Raw genomic sequence first — 10,000 nt, 5'->3', positions numbered from 1 at the left:
CGGTTAAGGCGTTGGTCTCATGATTTTCGTTGCGGATTCGAGTCCCGATGAAGATGTTGATTTTTTTTTTTTTAACAAAACGTTGGCTCTTTGTTACAATGAGGAATAAAGTCAGCTTTAGATATCTTAGCTATCAACTGTATTTATTTGCTGTTTAAGCAGCCAATATTATCTTATGTTTCCATGCATGTAAAACAAAATAATATCTGAGGCACCCGCATAGCTACCGGTGGGCGGCTGCCACCCACGTGAAAACTGTTGCTTACATAGAGCATAGGCCTGTTGTGGTTTTTCACATGCCTCTGTAATATGATCTTTAGAAACGTCTTTAGACACGAAATAGCTTCCTCACTTGCTCCAGCACGCATGCGCACAGCGTGCTGGAGCAACGATTGCGCGCTGTGCGCATTAGTGCTGGAGCAAGTGAGGAAGCTATTTCGTTTCGAAAGACGTTTCTAAAGATCATGGCATGTGAAAACCACAACAGTTATGCTCTATGTAAGCACAACTAGTGATTCATCAAGACAGATTGATGAAAACAACCGTTTCGCGGCAGAAAATAGATTTTTAGAAGCTGCATTCTCATTGCCCCCACCACCGCCATTACATGGATATACTGGCTCGCGCTGGATTTTAAATTTCTTCTACATGCCTCCGAACTACACCAAAGTGATCTCGGTGAGTCAAACGTCTTATAATATGTCGTAAATAAGGTCCAGGTTGTCAAAAACGAGCATTGTCCTTTAACAAGGTGCTTGTGTCTGCATACTGCGTGATCCCAATCTGGTGTGCGCATGCAGTTGGAGTTGTGGATGTAGTAGTAACCTAGCTAGCATACAAAATGTCAAAACAAAGTTCACTATTAGGCTTTTTCAAAAGACCATGATTAGAAGATGCTCTTCCCCCTCCACGACCACCTGCAAGTGCCAATATGGCACCGACCTTAACCCCAACAGTAACCGAAACAGGTGGTACCACTGCAGGCCTACTCGCCCCAGCAGACCTATCAGAGGTGGATGAGCCAGCGTCGCGGCCTCAGCTACAAAAGTTCCCGGCTACAAGAAAGGACAAGTGGGACAGAAGTTTTTCATGTCGATGGTATGAAAAAAACCAAATGGATTAAGTATAGCATATCCACAAATGGATTAAGTATAGCATATCCACAAATGGATTAAGTATAGCATATCCACAAATGGATTAAGTATAGCATATCCACAAAAGGATTAAGTATAGCATATCCACAAATGGATTAAGTATAGCATATCCACAAATGGATTAAGTATAGCATATCCACAAATGGATTAAGTATAGCATATCCACAAATGGATTAAGTATAGCATATCCACAAATGGATTAAGTATAGCATATCCACAAATGGATTAAGTATAGCATATCCACAAATGGATTAAGTATAGCATATCCACAAATGCGGTTTTCGGCCAAACATTCTGCAACTTCCCCGATGTCAACATGGATGATCGGTTCAGCAGGACCGGCAGTGACTGGAAGCATTTTAGACAATTTTGTGCTAAACATGAAGCCAGCAAAGCACATTGTGTCGCTGCAGTCAAAGCCAAGGCCTACAGTTTAAGGACAGCCACCAGCCAGGCGGACGAGGACATATCCTCAATAGGGACGCACATGCTTCTAATGCCTCCTTTATTGAAAGCAATCACACATCCAAGTAGTGAGTGACATAGTGATTTTTTGAACCAAGCAGGATGTGCGAAAATGAGGAGACTCTTAACAGGGGCAACTTTCTTGAAATGTTTAAATTAATATGCAAGTATGATCCCGAAATTAAGCAACAACTATATGATCTCCCTAAAAATGCAACTCTCATGAGTCCAGATATCCATTATTACACAACATTTGTCACGCTTCATCAAGGTACCGTCCTGAACACATCTATGCGTCGGTATTGAGTCACGCTTCATCAAGGTACCGTCCTGAACACATCTATGCGTGGGTATTGAGTCACACTTCATCAAGGTACCGTCCTGAACACATCTATGCGTCGGTATTGAGTCACGCTTCATCAAGGTACCGTCCTGAACACATCTATGCGTGGGTATTGAGTCACGCTTCATCAAGGTACCGTCCTGAACACATCTATGCGTGGGTATTGAGTCACGCTTAGAGTGGCTCACTGCTGCTCGCAGCCCTAGTTTGATTTTCCATTTTCATCCAGCATGGATACAGGACATGGTCAGTATGAAACATGGAAACATACATCATCCACATTGGCTCTTTCCCCCCAGTCCCTCCTATCAGCCTATATAGAATAGAGTTTCTATATAGTATAGAAATTACTATACTATTATATGTGCAGGTTTTAACATTAGGGAACAATTTCTGGTCAACAAAAAAATAATCAATCCGTGAATATGTTTGGTGGACGGGGGGAAAAAAAGAATATTGTCCAGCCAATGGAAAGAAAGATCGCCAAGCATCAACAGCACCGCATGACTCCAAGTATGACTTTAGGACCAAAGAGCACTTAGATGGTACACAGGATCTAGGCGAGGACCTATCCAACATTGGGTCCATCGTGGTATTCATATCTCCCCCAAAGAATCAACCGGTGAGTATCTATATTGGGCAAGGAATAAAGGAAAAGTTTGAAGAAGGTGCTATCATCCCAATAAGGGGCGTATACATTTGCTAAAATTAAATGGGTATTATATAATGAGCCGACCACTACCACATAACAACCATGTGGGTCAGTATTCACACTGGAAACCATACATGAGGTAGACCTTTGAATACGAATTGCGGTACCCCTTGCTTTATTATTGAACGCCGAATGGAACAATTGACCAACCCAATTTTTCTTAATTTTGGACTGGGATGCATTCTTCAGATGCGTTTCCTGAAGAAAAGCTATATTCGCCTTGAGGTGCAGAAGATGAGACAATACCTTATTACATTTGAGTGCTTGATTTAGTCCTTTGACATTCTAACTGATAAGGTTAACTTTCGAGGTTGTAGTGGAGGGTGTCACCATCCTAACTCAATGGGAGAAATCTGAAAAACCCTGTACACACATTGCACAGGTAGACCGTATGAAGATGAGCAGTTGTATGACTTCAAAGTAAGAAAAGACAAAAAGAACAAAGAAAACAAAAAACAAACATGAACACAGATAGCAAAACATGAACCCTCCCCCCCACTATATCCCAACGTCATCTCTAAGATAACCAAAAAGCCCAAGCTATTGTAGCTTCTCTCGAGAACACAACACTCAATATGACCATAGTCCTACAATTAAAAGAATATTTTTCAAAGCTATACCCCATGCATTTGAACATTGCAAATAGAAAGCCAAACAACAACTATCATCCATACAAAAGATAAAAGTGAGAACAGCATAAATAAATAATAGTAATGCTATCAAAAAAAGAGCAGTATTATCAAAATAAGAGCACTATATATAAAAAAAAGAAAAAAACGACCCCCCCCCCCCTCCCGGATTGTTCAGAGACTGAAAACAAGTGATCCTTAATGACAACCCAATGAACGAGAACGAGCGCACCTATTACAACCAATTTACCAGTGAAGAAGGCGAACGTTGACCTCCAACCCAGAAAAACAACAACACCAGCCGATAGAGTAGAGCCAGAGGCTAACTAGAACTCCGCTAGCTCTGTGTCCGTGTAACACTAATATGCAAACAATTCCTAACATGTCGCTTTTCAAAACTCAAAGCAAAACAGACGGCAGGTGTAATAAACATCCCCAGCCCTCCACATTCCCCTTTAGTCAAATAAACGTTGCTTCATTGACTACCAAAGCCTGCCATTCAAGGCACCACAGCTGGGTTAGCACAGTGCTAGCCAGAACTACACTAGTTCTATGTGTCCATATAAACAGACTAAACAAAACCCAACGGGCCGCTTTTAATAAGTGAACTGAAATTACGGCAGGCTTAAAACAAAAACAGCAAAGGTCCAGTGTAGACATAATCCAAGTGAAAAGTTGCTGTTACAGTAACCATACTGGTGTGGCTATCGTTATTGTCCAGCTTACAGCAAAGGCAACGAAGTGGAGTTTATGAACTAGAAATAGTCCCCCACGCTTACAATAGGACAACCAATGCTAAGAGGGAATGATTGGCAGCATACGTATGTAGAATGTATTTAAATCTAGTCCCTCTGTTCAAACTGGGGCTGGATGCCGGTCACATCTTGTTTGCGATGAAATCCTTCACAGCCTGCGGGGTGTCGAATACCTTTTCCTTCCCATGGAAGGATAGTCGAAGACGGGCAGGATATACGAGGCCGTAACGGACCATTTCCTTTCCCCGGAGCAGCTTCTCCACCTCGATGTACTCAGCCCTGCGTTTATTCAGGTCAGCTCTGAAGTCGGGAAAGATCATAACCTGTCTGTCTTGGAACTCCAGCCGTCCGTTCTCCCTGGCTAGACGCAGAACGCGCTCCTTCTGTTTTTAAGGGTCTGGGGAGGTTGGGATGTGGGTATAGGGATGAGTGAAATCTTTGCTACATAACGTTTTTGTATTCCTTCTATGTATGTAACTTTCCTACTGTGTACTATTTGCCCCACTATTTTAAGACTGTATATTTATTTGCCCAGGGACTGCGGGTGAAAATTAGCTGTTTAGCTATAACCTTGTACAGTGCATCTCTCCCTATTCTATAGGGTAAATGTCTACTCTACCTTGTCCCTGTCTTAAAAATAAATACAATCAATCAATCAATCAATCAATCTCCTGGAAGTAGTGGAATGGTGCCAGGAAAGGCCGCGGGCGACCCCCGTCCGTTAGTACTGGTCCCGTTGGATCTGCGCGATCCAAAGACAGTGGGGACTGCAAGCCGCCGGGTCCCCCCAGGACTTCAGCAAAAAGGTCGGCAACAAACTTTGTGGGGTTCCCCGATTCTAAACCCTCCTTCACATTCAGAATACGTATGTTGCATCTCCTTCCTCTGCTCTCCAAGTCGTCTGTCTTAGCTTGCAGTGCTTTGTAATCATTATACAACTGGTCGTAGCGCTTCTCCGTGGTGTCCAGGTGGGTGTCCAGGTGATTTAGCCCCTCTTCGTGTTCCTGTAGGGTGCCCTCACAAGTCTCCAGAGACAGCTTGCCTTATCTCCTCTCTCAACGCGTTGTTCTCCTCGTGAATGACGGACTTGACTATTTCACGGATGGCGTTCAGCAAACTCTCGTCCACAGTGTTGCTAGCGTTAGCCGCCGGCTTGTTAGCCTGACTGGATTTGACGGGTTTCGGGGGCATATTGTCCAAAATGTATAAAGAAAAACTGAAATACTGTGCTCTCTCTCGCAAATGTAAAAGAATAAAGGCTGTTTTGTCGAAAATTCACATGAGATATAGCTCAATCACTGTCAGGATTCAGGACCTCATGGTTTGTGCGACTACTCCGTAGTGCGCCCCTAGTGGTCCCCCGAGTCTCATTTCTTTTAACCATCGACTAATTGAACTGTTTCTATCTATTCTGTAAAGCACTGTGTGCTACGTTGGCTTGTATAAACAGTGCTATATAAATAAAATTTACTTTGACTTTGGATGGAGGGATGGATGGATGGATGAAATAAGGATGGATGGATGGATAGGTGGATGGATGGATGGAAGTATGGATGAGTAGAAGACAGGTGGAACCTTAGGACATGGGAGGACTCGTGGACAGACGGGGGCACAAAAGGGCACGGGTCAAAGGGCGTTGTCAACCGACCAATCATCTGCATGGACTTCACAGCCCCGACCAAGCTGACCAGCTTCAGAGCCAGATCTCCCAGCGGACGCGCTCTGGTGTCTGAGCGTGGCTGTGCTGTGACCGAGCCCTGGTTCTCCGGTGTCTGAGCGTGGCTGTGCTGTGACCGAGCCCTGGTTCTCCGGTGTCTGAGCGTGGCTGTGCTGTGACCGAGCCCTGGTTCTCCGGTGTCTGAGCGTGGCTGTGCTGTGACCGAGCCCTGGTTCTCCGGTGTCTGAGCGTGGCTGTGCTGTGACCGAGCCCTGGTTCTCCGGTGTCTGAGCGTGGCTGTGCTGTGACCGAGCCCTGGTTCTCCGGTGTCTGAGCGTGGCTGTGCTGTGACCGAGCCCTGGTTCTCCGGTGTCTGAGCGTGGCTGTGCTGTGACCGAGCCCTGGTTCTCTGCGGGTCTCAGTGAGCTATTCCAGTACTGGGCATGTCTAGCGAGGACAGTGTCACCTTGAAGACCCCCTCGTGAGATTGCATCACAGGGGGTCCTCACTGCTAATTACAGTCATGCCTGTAAGCAAAGCCCACCTCTCACACACACACTCACACTCTCACACACACACACACTCACACACACACGCACACGTTTCACCTCCAAAACTTCTGGAGGACGACACTCCTCTGATAATGGATGTGCAATCGTCTCTTCTCAGGAGTCATACAAACCAAAATGGGGACGACTTGAGTTGGATTTGCAAAGATTTTTTTAAAATCATGTTAGCGTTTGCTGCTCGAGCTGTTCCACCAATCAGATCCCCACTGAGGAGAGAAGAGGTGGGGGGGGGGGGGGGGGACAGGACGCCCTCCAATGGTGACCCACAGAGGGGGGAGGGGGGATCCAGTCCATCACATTTTCATTCACCTCTACGACCGCCTGGCTAGGGAGCACTCTCTACCTCCCTCCACCGAAAATAGACTGATAATAAGGGAGCAGGAAAGAGAAGATAGACGAGAAACGACAAAGAGACAGAGAGAGAAAGAGACAGGGAGAGAGACACACACAGAGAGAGAGAGGACAGATAGAGAGACACAGAGAGAGAGACAGAGAGACAGAGAGAGAGACAGAGACAGAGAGAGAGACACAGAGAGAGAGAGAGAGAGAGAAAGAGAGAGAGTGGGCGACACTATGAAAAGTCAAACAGGGAGACATTATCATAGAGGAGTAATCACTGACTTAAAAACTTCCCCCACAGAGCTAAGTGCTTTAGAAAAGACAGAACACGAGAGAGAGAGAGAGAGAGAGAGAGAGATAGAGAGAGAAACAGAGAGAAACAGAGAGAGAAACAGAGAGAGTGGGACAGAGGGAGAGAGAGAGAGAGGGACAGAGGGAGAGAGAGAGAGAGAGAGAGAGAAACAAGTAGCGACTGTGGGCCTGTGTGTGTGTGTGTGTGTGTGTGTGTGTGTGTGTGTGTGTGTGTGTGTGTGACAGCTGGGGCTGAGGAAGCAAAGTGTCTTCCGCTGACAGAGGTGGAAAGGAGGAAGGGAAGGAGCAAGAGAGAGAGAAAATGAGTCCAAAGGGGGCTCTCTCTCTCTCTCTCTCTCTGTATCACTCTCCCCTATTAGTATCACTCTTCCTGTCCAAACACCACTGAGGCCTAATAAAGCCTAAAAACACACACACACACACACACACACACACACACACACACACACACACACACACACACACACACACACAGTCTGTATTTCAACCAGGGATTTTAAACCTGACCTTCTCCCATATCCACATTTTAATGGGTGCCATTTTGTTTTTTCAGTTGCAAAATCTTTCAATTTTTCCACCCATTTTGGGGGTGAGGGAGGCTACCTCCAGACGGGCGTTCAGGCCCACGGACGCACCAGGATAGGAACACTGGAGGAAGGAGAGAGAGAGAGAGAGAGAGAGGAGAGAGGGGAGAGAGAGAGATAGGAGAGAGAGAGAAAGTGAGAGAGGAGAGAGAAGACAAAGAGAAAGAGAAGAGATAGAGGAGAGAGAAAGAGAGACAGAAAAAGAGAGAGAAAGAGAGATAGAGAGAGGAGAGAGAAAGGGAGATAGAGAGAGGAGAGAGAAAGGGAGACAGAAAAAGAGAGAGAGAGAGGAGAGAGAGATAGATGTTTGACTGGGACGTATCCAGAGGTGGTGATTGGAGGGGGTAAATCCCGTGGTCATACTAGCTTGACCCCGGAGGTCAGCCCTGAGGTGGAGTGAGGGAGCCTGATGATGAAGGTGGTTATGAATGCATTTTTCTCTGAGGTAATAAAGGGTAAAAAGGGTGTATCTAGCTGCAGGTAGAGAGACGTATGTTAATACTGGTGGAAACTTGACCAGACAGGTTCACTGACCGTCTGGTGCCCCTTAGTACTGCTGGAAACCATCAGCTTTTGTGGAAGAGAAAAAGCGAAGACAAAGAGAAAGACGGAGAGAAAGAGAGGAGGGGGAGGAGGAGGAGGAGAGAGTTAGTGAGGGAGGAGGAGGTAGAGAGTAAATCGATGTTCTCAGTAACACCACATAACCTTTGTAATTGCTGCATTAAATATTGAGGTGAATCGCTGCAGGCGTCGCTACGGGCAACATTAAACTTTAACATGCTACAGAACAGAACTTGTGCTACGGAGCACAATTCATCCCCCTCTCTCTCGCTCCATCACTCCCTGGGGCTCTCTCCCTCTCTCCGTGCAGGAACGAGGGATGTGGAGAGATGGAGAGAGGGAGGAGGAAAACAAAAGAAGAGTGATCGCCATCACACCCACACGGCCTTGCCTTTCATTTCACACGCAAGAACAGAGGGATTTAGAGAGAGAGGGATGGAGAGAGGGATGAGAGAGGGATGGAGAGAGGGAGAGGGGTGAGGGATGGAGAGAGGGAGAGGGGTGAGGGATGGAGAGAGGGAGAGGGGTGAGGGATGGAGAGAGGGAGAGGGGTGAGGGATGGAGAGAGGGAGAGGGGCGAGGGATGGAGAGAGGGATGAGAGAGGGATGGCGAGAGGGAGAGGGGTGAGGGATGGAGAGAGGGAGAGGGGTGAGGGATGGAGAGAGGGATGGAGAGAGGGATGGAGAGAGGGAGAGGGGTGAGGGATGGAGAGAGGGATGGAGAGGGGGATGGAGAGAGGGATGGAGAGAGGGATGGAGAGAGGGATGAGAGAGGGATGGAGAGAGGGAGAGGGGTGAGGGATGGAGAGAGGGATGGAGAGAGGGAGAGGGGTGAGGGATGGAGAGAGGGAGAGGGGTGAGGGATGGAGAGAGGGAGAGGGGTGAGGGATGGAGAGAGGGATGGAGAGAGGGAGAGGGGTGAGGGATGGAGAGAGAGATGGAGAGAGGGAGAGGGGTGAGGGATGGAGAGAGGGATGGAGAGAGGGAGAGGGGTGAGGGATGGAGAGAGGAATGGAGAGAGGGATGGAGAGAGGGATGGAGAGAGGGAGAGGGGTGAGGGATGGAGAGAGGGATGGAGAAAAGGAAGGAGAGAGGGAGAGGGGTGAGGGATGGAGAGAGGGATGAGAGAGGGATGGAGAGAGGGAGAGGGGTGAGGGATGGAGAGAGGGATGGAGAGTGGGAGAGGGGTGAGGGATGGAGAGAGGGATGGAGAGAGGGATGGAGAGAGGGAGAGGGGTGAGGGATGGAGAGAGGGATGGAGAGAGGGATGGAGAGAGGGAGAGGGGTGAGGGATGGAGAGAGGGATGGAGAGAGGGAGAGGGGTGAGGGATGGAGAGAGGGATGGAGAGAGGGAGAGGGGTGAGGGATGGAGAGAGGGATGGAGAGAGGGAGAGGGGTGAGGGATGGAGAGAGGGATGGAGAGAGGGAGAGGGGTGAGGGATGGAGAGAGGGATGGAGAGAGGGAGAGGGGTGAGGGATGGAGAGAGGGATGGAGAGAGGGAGAGGGGTGAGGGATGGAGAGAGGGAGAGGGGTGAGGGATGGAGAGAGGGGTGAGGGATGGAGAGAGGGATGGAGAGAGGGAGAGGGGTGAAGGATGGAGAGAGGGGTGAGGGATGGAGAGAGGGATGGAGAGAGGGAGAGGGGTGAGGGATGGAGAGAGGGGTGAGGGATGGAGAGAGGGATGGAGAGAGGGAGAGGGGTGAGGGATGGAGAGAGGGATGGAGAGAGGGATGGAGAGAGGGATGGAGAGAGGGATGGAGAGAGGGATGGAGAGAGGGATGCTGTGAGGAATCTGCTAGCGGTCAGAATCGGACTCTGCAGGCCTCAAAAGCCATTTGGTCAGGAGAGCAGCCATGTTGAAGAGGTCCACATGACATGATGACATAGAAACCACAGGCCAGTACCTCGCCATGCGTCGC

Source organism: Borostomias antarcticus, assembly GCF_949987555.1.
Source record: "Borostomias antarcticus genome assembly, chromosome: 23".
NCBI classification, from domain to species: domain Eukaryota; kingdom Metazoa; phylum Chordata; class Actinopteri; order Stomiiformes; family Stomiidae; genus Borostomias; species Borostomias antarcticus.
Note: the sequence above shows the minus strand (reverse complement) of the source record.